Source organism: Mandrillus leucophaeus, unplaced genomic scaffold (genome assembly GCF_000951045.1).
Source record: "Mandrillus leucophaeus isolate KB7577 unplaced genomic scaffold, Mleu.le_1.0 Scaffold754, whole genome shotgun sequence".
Classification (NCBI taxonomy): domain Eukaryota; kingdom Metazoa; phylum Chordata; class Mammalia; order Primates; family Cercopithecidae; genus Mandrillus; species Mandrillus leucophaeus.
In genome coordinates this window covers 1,803,438-1,814,974 of record NW_012108186.1, presented here as the reverse complement: position 1 = coordinate 1,814,974, position 11,537 = coordinate 1,803,438, and the positions used below count along the sequence as shown (strand labels likewise).

At 37.5% G+C, this 11,537-nt stretch overlaps 1 protein-coding gene across 1 annotated transcript in view; it reads right to left on the bottom strand.

Annotated features, from left to right (window-relative positions):
• Window positions 1-3,956: 3,956 nt before the first annotated feature.
• The window catches only part of UBE2E3 (ubiquitin-conjugating enzyme E2E 3), a 95,926-nt gene continuing 88,345 nt past the window's right edge, over window positions 3,957-11,537 (bottom strand). The window contains exons 7-8 of the mRNA XM_011966302.1: window positions 5,003-5,035; window positions 3,957-4,331 (exon numbers count right to left, since the gene is read on the bottom strand). The gene's annotated coding sequence lies outside the window, so the exon portion shown is untranslated. The remainder of the gene's footprint in view (window positions 4,332-5,002; window positions 5,036-11,537) is intronic.

The window sequence follows — 11,537 nt, the reverse complement described above, 5'->3', positions numbered from 1 at the left end:
CTCTCTCTATATATAAATACATTGCTTCTATAAAAAGGCTTTTTTATCTTATGAGGCTTTTCTTAAATTAATACAATAATTGTACATATTTATGGGGTACAGTGATATTTTGATACACGTACACAAAGTATAATGATCAGAGTAAATTAATTAGCATATCCATCACCTCAATCATTTATCATTGTGTTGGGAGTATCCAAAGTCCTCTTTTCCAGCTATTTGAAAATATACAATAAATATTGTTAACTATAGTCACTCAAGAATGCTATGAAACACTCCACTAGAACTGATTCTCTTATCTAGCTGTAATATTTTATGTCTGTTAAGCAACCTCTCCCTAACATCCCTTCTCTCCTGCCCTTCCCAGCCTCTAGTAACCACTATTCTACCCTCTCCTACCTTTATGAGATCATGTTTTTTAGATTACATGAGTGAAAATGTGTATTTCTTATGGCTAAATAGTACTGCGTTGTGTATATACATTATATCCATTCACCTACTGATGGACCCTTAGGATGATTCCATTATCTTGGCTACTGCTGCAACATGGGAGTGCAGGTATCTCTTTGATATACTGATTTATTTTCTTTCGGATAAATACCCAAAAGTAGGACTGCTGGATCTTATGGTAGTTCTATTTTTAGTTTTTCTGAGGAATCTCTGGACTGTTTTCCAGAATGGCTGTACTACTTTACATTCCCATCAATAGTGTGGGAGGGTTTCCCTTCCTCTAAATCCTCGCCAGCATCCATTGTTTTTCGTTGGTCTGAAAACAGCCATTATAACCAGGGTAAGAAAATATCTCATTATGGTTTTGATTTGCATTTCCCTGAAGATTAGTGATTTGGGGCAGTTTTTCATATAGTTATTGGCTATTTGTCTTCTTTTTGGAAAAATGTCTAGTGAGATCACCTGCCCATTTTTAAACTGGATTTTTGTGTGTGTCATTTTTCCTTGAATGACTCTCTAATGTGAGATTCTAGGCACAGTGAGAAACTGGTGGAGTAACTCAAGGTTTGGGGGGGCTAGAAGTTTTTTGTATTCTACAAATCAGGCATGAATAGGTTGACTCCTTTCTTTTATAAACAAGAAATGATTGCACAAATAATTCACCTCCACTGGCCGGTCACCTAGATTTTCTTCAACTATCTGATAACCCCAGACCAGTATGAGCCCAGTATTCTTGGTGGTCGGTCTAGCCAGTAACACTGCAGTGGTTTCAAGAGACCAAAAATTAAATATACACCTAGGGGTTGGGGTGATTTTGAAAGTCCTATACACATTGGCACTTTACAGCACCCTGAGAAGTCCTGGAATCAAATACTCCTGCCTCCTCCAACCACCCTATGCCCAAATCTGGAGATCCCGGTTTCCAAATATTATGATTATAGGATGGAGATGGTGACATGGTTTTTAAAGTTTTTTAGCCAATTATAATACACAATTTTAGGCAATTCTGATAATTACTGATCAGTTGTGTTACTGTTCATGAAGTTTTCATGCATAATTCAATGGTGACTATACTGTTATTACTTGAATAAGACATATAATAGAAGTTTTCTTTTATATATATGAAATGCTACCATTTTATACCTCAATCTGATGCATGCATGATTTGTTATAACACAAGTTCTGCATCTAAATATAGGTCCAAGCACGCAAAATAAACAGCAATTGTAATTTTGGTATTACCTTGCATTTTGCTAGTAACTGTTTAAAAAAGTAAACCATTTAAAATGAAAATACAAGCTGAGGATGGCTACATTTATTAAGCATTTCTTCATCAAAATTTACTGAACACTAACTATGCACTAAATACTACAGCAAAGAGCTAGCTGGGATTTGGACAATCATTGATCTTTACCTAAAATTTAAAGTTTGAAAATCTGACTAGGTACTTCTACTTTGATTTTTATAATTTAACTGAAACACTGGTAAACAAACTAAGCATGAAGCCTAGCTTCTCGAATTACAATTGTTTACAATGTACCTCAATGATATGAGTAAGCCCTTCTAAAGCTGAGATTGTGGCAAGTTTTTACAATATGGACAATAAAGGAGAAACAATTTTTTCTCATTGTATTTATGATAAAAACAATATTGCCACATAAAGAGGAAATTAAATTTACCCATAGTTCCTTTTTTTCTAGGTATTCTCTTAATCTTCATTTTCTAACCTTTTTAGAAAGGTTATTCTCTAACCTTTTTTCAGTGTATTCTTAGTCTTTATTCACAACATACTTTTTACATAGTTGTAAGCATGTATTCATACAATTTAGAGGAAATCACTACTTACGGGGTAATATAAAGGGTTTATGCAGACTTCTCTTTAAGGAAAGTATACAGTGTAAAACTTACACCATAATCCTCATAGACTTAAGAGTTTCAACTATCAGACCTAATTACAACTTCCCTTCCTTCCTTCTCCACTTGAGTAAATGAACTAATAGGAGGCTTTCATTAGTTCGAGTGCACTGTCCCTAAGAATACATGTAAAATATTGTTATCTTCTTGCTTAGCATTATCTTTATGCAATCATCATAAAATCTTAAAATTATGAATGCAGATTCTCAAATCTGCATAAAACAGTTTAAAGTTATCAAATGTCTTTTCCACAAGTAATTTTAGTACTTTTTCCTGTATACACTTTGCTTTTTAAATTTTCTGGTATAAACATCCCCATAGTAACTTAACCAAATATCTCATTGTTCTTATTCCTCTCTTGTTGAATAAGGAAGGCAAACAGACTTCTTCAAAGGACATCCGCATCTAAGTACACTACAAACACCAAAGGAGGGGTAGCATTATCTAGGTAGAATCGAGTCTGCAATTAAAGAAGTACAAGCCTGGTTCCACCGTACATCGACTGTGATTGATCTTGGGCCTATCATTTTGGCCCCATGCAATTCAGGTTAAGTCTACTGTAAAAGGAAGATCTTACTGGCACTCCAATTCTTTGTAGATATGATGGCAAAAAAGCAAGAATATTCATAAGCATTTCAAAATCCTCAGATGAAAGATACTGGATTTTTTAAACAGAAGATTTCGTTTGTTATTAAAATTCATTAGAATAAATACCACTTAGAACTAACTTGTCCTACTAAAACATCTCTGTATCATTCTGGTTAAAAATCATAAATGAGTTTACCTTTCCAATATGTTTCAAGAATTGTCTGGAGAGCATGCGAATCTGTTTTCATTTAGTGACACACTGACATCTAGTGGAGATTTATGGTGTGCTAAAGGGTATCACACACCCAAAAATAACCACAGTTCTGATGGGGCAAAGAAAAAGCACCTTTTGTTTTTTATGCAAGGCATCAAGAAAAAGATCTTTAAAAGAGTAAAGAAATGTATATTTCTTGTATACTTAAGTTTTGCTTGTTCAATTAGAAACACTGGCCAATTCAGAAAACATAAAATAAAAACATGGAATATCAGAGGTGGGAGTGGTGAAAAACTGTTTCATGTTGTGGCTTGAGATCTCCCAAAAAATATCTCACTAATTCAGAATTTAAAGGAGCAAGATGTAATTATGTGCTCACTTCCTCTTTACTTTTTATAGTGAATGCAGGCAAGGGTGGAGGGAAGAAAGGAAGGGGAGCGGGGGAGAAATGAGGAAAAGTCACGTGGGAAGCAAGCCTTCCAGGATTTCCACTACATCCCTTGAATTAACTTCTGCATCTCCTTGTGGTTAGAATTTTATTAATTCCAGAAGGAAAGCTCCTTTAAGCAAATATATGTGTAAGCTATTTGGCATGTCACTAAGCATTTATCTAAACCTGCTCATTTAATATACTGTATTTACTTTGGAATAAAAATATAAAACAAAATGTTTCTATTACCCTGGGCTTTCCCAATGCTTAGAACCATCAGTAAAAGCATGGCTTTTGTGTTACCTTTCTGTCCTTCCACAGGTAACAAGAAATAAATGCTAAGTGGCCCCAGGAGGAAGTCAATTTAACATCTGCATATTTTATTTAACATATAATTATTTAAATTAGGTCAGATTAACAATTATTCATTGGAAAATTATCACAATCATATCTGTACAGTTAAATCTAAAACTGTGTCTCCTCCTCCCCCTTTAGTGAACCTGGGAAGGACTCGGAGTGCAGATGGTATATTTGACATACATCAGCCTATTTCCTTGTTTCCTATTGAACTTCAACCACTGGATGGAACTTCTTTACACCACTGTTTAATTGCTTCATTATTCCAGTCAACAGGCAAAGCTGAAGAGGAGGAATTCTGGAAGCTGGAATAAAGAATTTATATTTAAACTGCTGTGTGCTTAGCCTCTGCTTCTGGAAGACCTTTCCACCACACCTCTTCTGAAAAAAAAAAAAAAAAGGAAAAGAAAAGTGAAAACATCTTACTGTTGGCCTGGAGGAAACATGGAACTAAAAGAAATCCTCAAGAACTAGGAAATATGTGATTTTTCTCTTGACAAGAATGTGTATGACGTTGCTCCTGCCACACCCAGAATGCTTCTAAATTCTTTAATTCGCTCTTTCAATGATGTCTGGAAATAAGAATCATCATCCAGAAATGGTTAGACCAGCTCTCAAGTGAAAAATCATATATATATATATATATATATATTCTTTTTGAAATAGGGTCTTGCTCTGTCATCTAGGCTGGATACAGTGGTATGATCATGGCTCACTGCAGGCTCGACCTCCTGGGCTCAAGCAATCTTCCTGCCTCAGCCTCCCAAGTAGCTTGACTATAGATGTGCTCACTATGCTTGGCTAATTTTTCAATTTTTTTTTGTAGAGATAAAGGTCTTGCTATGTTCCCCAGGCTGGTCTTGAACTCCTGGCCTCAAGCGATCCTCCTGCTTAGTCTCCCAAAGTGTTGGGATTACAGGCACGGGCCACCACACCTGGCCCTAAAATAATCTTAAGGCAGCCATGTTACTTAATTATAACCAAATGTCCTTAAATAAATATGTATCCATTGATGGTGTTGTTAAATTTGTAAAAAGAAATATACTCACTTATTTCCTTCTCAGCAATTAACAAACTTCAATCTTCAGAGCCCAGAGACAAAAACAAACAAACAAAAAAAACAACAAAAAAAGATGCGACACAACCTATTAGCACAAGCAAAAACAACGTTCCAACAGTGAAGCTTCATGCTGCACTCCAATGTACAATTACCCATACAATTAAAATTTTTTTTTTTTACTGCTTTAAAAAAGTCTTTCAGACACTTTACACTGCCCATTGTTTTACCACTACATAAATTTTCCTTTCACTACATTTCTGCAGTGTTGTTCATTGTTTTTAGTTCAATTACATAGTTGAGAAAACTCAGGCCCAGAGAAGTAAACAAGAATTCCTTGCTACAGAGCAAGACAGCGAATAAGGCATTTGAAAGCTTACTCTATTATAGGCTGGTGGTTGCATTAATTAAACTATTCTGGCTCTGGAATTCAGTATTCTAAAGACCCAGAAGTCAGATTTAAAATATCAATTATTATTGAAGTGTTTTACTCACTAAGAAACTATTGCGATAAATCAATGACCAATAATTACTCCAAAGATATAACTAACATTTAAAAGTTGTGATCTCCACATTCATTTCTTTCAAGAGAAAGTGTCAAAATGTGTTAGGCCACAACCCTTGGTAATTAGTTTTTATATATGTGTAATATAGATTTTATTGGATATGTTCTACAGATGGTGATTTTAAAGATTTCCCAGCAGGATCCCAGCTTTGGAACTAAGGCTGCTGTCCCTACAGTGCATAAGCAGCAGATTCCAGTGATTCTGAGAGAATTCACAAATTGTTTGGGGGGAAGGGGGCATGCGTGTTTGTGTATCCTCCTAAATAGATCTTCTAGTTCCATTTTCCCAGGACATGCTGCCATGTCCTAGACAGGAAATGAGTCTTCCAGACATGTCCAAAGTTGCAGATTCTAAGAAGAGGTGGTTATTCAAAGATCAGTCCATGGGCAGGTTACATAAAATGAATCCAGAGATGTGGTCAGAGTACTTGTGCACAATATATTTAATCTTGGAAAAAGCATTTACAGTAATATTACAGAATCAATATCAATATTCCCACCACCAGAATCAACCACTTTTTGTGATATTGACTTCCCTGGAAATGTTAAGAAAATAGAGACAAGTCTGACTTACAGAATCTGAGGAAACTTTATTGATCTCTTTATCCTTCCAGCATTATGAGAGCAGGCAATACAATGTTTTAACCCAACCAAGCTCAAAGGAGTAAACCTTTTTCCCAAATCATAAATGGGCTGGATGTTTCCTCCACATTATAATAAGCTCTCCTAAATCAACCTTCATTCACCTCCATGACAATAATAACCCACAACTCAGTGCACGATGGGGATGCTTTTGCTGTTTCTCTTCAGAGGTCCTCACCGGAGTGTTCTTATCTTCTTGTGGGCTTCTGGCATCCTATGATATTTAACACTCAGTGCCTCCCCAGTGACAACCACATGGTTACATAAATCCTTCTTTGAAATTACACGAAGAGAAAAAATACATTTCTAGCTAATGACTAAGAAGCCTCTAACAAGCTGCAAGTCAAAAGAAATACAAATGATTTCTAATTTTAGTTAACAATACATAGGATTTCAGAGATGCTTTCTCTAAGTACAGACTTCGGAGATACTATTCATGGCAATATTCCAGTCAGGCCTTAAAATAAGAAAATGCTGTTTTAGCAAGGTGCCTGAGGAGAAGTATTAACAACATGAAACAGGAAAGGTGATCAACATGAGATTTAACATTCTCTGGTCTCTTAAACTCACTTCATTGAAAAGCCTTCCCTCTGAGCTTAACTAACATTAGCCTGTTAACTTTAAATCTGGAAAGTTTGGGCCCATGTTTAAATGTGGCCAAACAGGTGACCCTTGAAGAACAACACAGGGGGGTGACCCCACACAGTGGAAAACCCCACATATAACTTTTGATTTCTCAAAAGTAGTAGCCTACAGTGGACCAGGAGTTTTACTGATAACAAAGTAGGGTAACACATAAATAGACTAATATCTACATATATTTTATGCATTCATGATGTAACTGTTTTTAAATAGTTTGCAAGTTTTTTCAAATTGTTATAAATTTCCAAAAGTTTTCTGATACATTTATTGAAAAAAAAATCTGCATATTAAGTGGACCTGTGCAGTTCAAACCCGTGTTGTTCAAGGGTCAAATGCACTTGTAAATCTTACTGGAAACATATCACTATAATAAAAATAAAAACATGTGGCACCATATGTCAAACTGATATACAGTATTTATCCCAATCATGTACTTGCTTACACCTGTAGTGTCATTTTTTTGAAGGTGCTACATATAGCTAGCACGTAAGCTAAAACACTTCCAATACTCAAATTCAGCAAAACAACAACAACAAAAAACCCTCAAAAAAGTATAAAGTTGTCCACTCATCAGTGAATTATTTTGAACTGAACAGAAGGCTCAATTTCAGCACGCCAAATGCTCTTAGGCACAGAAGCAATGCACCATCTGTCTTGAAGCACCAAGTATATCCATTCACATTTAAAATACTGGTGTGCCTAGCCAAGTATCTTGAGCAATCCATTTTCTGATGCTTGATTGAAACTTAACATGGCTAGCAACAAGGTTACATGCATCAATACTTTCAACTGCTAGTAGTAAAATTATAAAAACGTCAGAGCATCAAAGAGTTGTAGTCCTATGAGCAGAAAACCTTGAAGAAGAGTCAGTGAATTAAGGAAATGTTCTCAATGAGTCACTATCGCTTTCTCTGAGGAAATATTTTTCCGTAATACATGGAACTGCTGCCACTGTTAAGAGTGACTCTGATATTTCATTAGGAAATGAGTGCATCCGAAGCTGCTACTGAAATAGATGCTGCTTCATCCAGGGAGTACACTGATATGATGACAGAAAGGCTTCTGTGGAGTGTGGAGTTTATTCAGACGGGCAGCCGCTGAAGTTGGAGCAGGGACTGTCCTGGTAAAGAGTTTACTCTGGGAAGATTAATGTAATAGTGGTGTGAAGAATGGGTTGGTGTTGTTCGGATGAACAAGAGAATGACTTTTAAAAGGTTCCTTTAGATAAGGAATAACCAAGGGCCTGAATGAGACAGCAGGAGTGGAAGGAAGAGAACAGAATCAAGACATGATTTCCTTCAGAAATAAGAAAAAAAGAAAGCAACTACCAGTCTAAATGTGAAATATTCTAAAGCAAGCTTGTCCTACCTGCAGCCCATGATGGCTTTAAATGCAGCCCAACACAAATTTGTAAACTTTCTTACAACATTATGAGATTTACGCATGGGCGATTTATTTAGCTCATCAGCTACCGTTACAGTGTTAGTGTACTTAATGTGTGGCCCAAGACAATTATTCTTCCAATGTGGCCCAGGGATGCCAAAAGATTAGACACCCCTGTTCTAAACAATATTATTGTAATCAGCTTATGAAAGTGAAGAGTCATATCCTATTTTTTTTTCAGATAAAAACTATAGTTGGGCTTAAAGGTGCAATAATCACAGCAGAAGTATTGTTCAGAAAGACCCAATCAGGAAGAAAAAAAAAGAAAAAAGTTTCACTTCTAAGTATTTATTAACTCTTAACTCTTGGCTTTCTAAGTAGTTGAGCCAATTAAAATTCCAACCTCTTTGCTGACTAGCTTTTCAGAGAAAATAAGCAAAAAAAGGCCCCACTTCTTACATATCAATCTTGGGAGGCAAGAAGTCAGGACAATAGCAGGGAAAGGTAAGCAGAATAAAAGCTATGAGCCTTGGTCACAAGTTGTGACTGCCCTATGGATTTTTTGGAAATGAAACCTATCTTCAAATTCCCTACTTCCTGAGTGAGGTACAGTCCAAAGGGACAGAAGGCTTGTAACTGAGTCTTGCCACGGGACCAATGGTGGAAGGAAGGATCACAGAAATTGGTGTCACTATGTCCTTCTCTGACCATCATATCCATAAAATAGAACTGGGGTAAAGAATACTCAGTTTTCTAGAGTCATTTTTCCTCTAGCAAACTCAGAGACAACATCTGCCACATTATCCACTGAGGCTTTTCCAAAGCTCTGTGTAACTCACCCTGGACATCCCTCTTCCTGACTAGACTATGATGAATGACCTCCTTGGGAAACGCAGCATAACTATTTTTTGTGTCCAGCATTTAAAGCAGTATTAACTTTCAGCAAATAATCGAATTTCTCTAGTTAAAATTGGTGTCAATGTAGATTCTTCAGTGATTTCAGGAAAATCATTTGAATGAAACAAAAATTAAGATGCTAAAAATTCAAACAGCTGCTAAACTATGCCTGATGAAAAAGAGGGGTCATTCGAGCTAATATGGACGTTTTAACTGCATGTTTGTTAACATGCTAACTATGAAATAAATGGAAGGTTAATCCAGATAGACAACTCAATCATTCATTTTTACACTTGACCAGGAACGACTAGTTACTCTGCTGGACATTAATGGGTCACACAGATAAATGAACTGTGGTCTCCCCATTCTCACTTTCAGTCAATAACATCTCTTGTTTCATGGAGGAGGAAAAGCTACCAAAGGGCTTCCTATTAACCACATCTACCCTCCAGTCTCACCTATGCCCGTGTCCTCTGCAAACTCACAACAAGGGTCAAACACCTCACTTGTGCTAGATCCTATTCCCTCTTGCTTATCTAGGGGAACTCAAGAATTTGGTGAACGACAATGCTGCTGTAAGTGGTGGATGCCGCACTTCACAAAGAGCTTCTACTCTAGTCAGGGAGAAAGACAGATTTCCAGGGTAGTGTGCACAGAGCTTTGAAAACACCTCGAATAAATGATGTAGCAGGTAACTTTTTCAAGGACACTGCTCCTCCTCCCCTACACCATCCACTTCCTCCTCTCTAATCTTTCCTATCAATATACAAACATGTTGTAATTTCTCCCATCTTAAAGAAATTCCAACTACTCCCCACTTCTCTATTTCACTGCAAAATTGTCAGGAGTCTCCAAGTTCTCTATTCCTTGTTACTTTCTTCAATCAAGCTTTGATTTCATTGCTCCAACAAAATTGCATATAAAAGTCACCAGTGTCTATGACTAATGGCTAGGGTCCTTATCTCATTTGGCTTATCAGTAGTCTTCCCACCTCCTTGAAACTTCTCACTTCCTTTTCAGGTTCTCACACTCTCCTGATTTTCCTTTCACTTCTTGAGTGTTCCTTCCTGGATTCCTTTGCTGACTCATCTCTCCTCAGCCTCCTAATGCTGGGAGTGCCTAGGCTTCTTACTTCTCTAGCAGCACTCATTCCCTTGAATGAGTGATCATAGGTCTCACAGCTATAAATACCAGCTACACACTCATGTGTCACAAACATACATCCCTGGCCCAGAACTCTTGAATTCCAAATTTGTATATCCAGTCTTGCACTTCCATTTGGATGTTTAATAGGCATTTCAAACTTAACCCGTTAAAAACTAAGCTCATAATCTTTCTCCCTATCCTGCTTCACCCTCGAGTTTTTCACCTTGGTTAATGACTATAGCCTACTAGTTTGCTCAGGCCCTACACTGTAACTCCTTTTTCACACCACATATTCAATCTGTCAGCAAATCTTCTTAGCTCTATTTTTAACCAGAATCTGACCTTTTCTTACTACTTACACTGCCACTAGCCAGATTGAAGTCACTGGTATCTCTCACCTGGATTACTGCATTAGTCTCCTAACTGGTCCCCCTGCTCCCAATTCCTTAGCCCCACAGCAAGTTTTTTCCCTGACTGATCAGAGATTCTAATAAATCATGTCCTGTTGCTCTTTGGCTAAAAACAGCTTCCAAAATACTAGCCAAACTCCTTAAAATGAAATACAAGACCCTATGTGATCTGTCCACCTGTCATCTTCTTGACCTAGTGTCCTATTCCTCTCCTAGATGCTCGCCTGCTCCAGCCCTCCTAAGCACTTACTACTTTTTGAACGCATTGGGCATGCTCTTGCCACAAGATTTCTTCAGTTGGTATTCCCTCTGCCTGTAAGACTCTTTCCCTATGTGGCTTATTCCTCACCATCTTTAGTTTTTTTTTTTTTTTTTTTTTTTTGAGACGGAGTCTCACTTTGTCACCCAGGCTGGAATGCAGTGGCGCGATCTCAGCTCACTGCAAGCTCTGCCTCCTGGGTTCACGCCATTCTCCTGCCTCAGCCTCCTGAGTAGCTTGGACTATAGGCGCCCGCCACCTCGCCCGGCTAATTTTTTGTATTTTCAGTAGAGATGGGGTTTCACCGTGCTAGCCAGGATGGTCTGGATCTCCTGACCTCGTGATCTGCCCGCCTTGGTCTCCCAAAGTGCTGGGATTACAGGCGTGAGCCACCGCGCCCAGCCCCATCTTAAGCTCTTGACTCATCTTTTAGGTGAGGTCTTCCCCAACTACCCTTGTTGTAACTGTAATTCAACCTCCCCTTTCTTTCTCCCTCGCTGTACACACTATTTCCCTTGCTTTCCTCCATAACACTTACCATCTAACATACATATATGTGTGTGTCTGTGTGAGAATGTGTGCG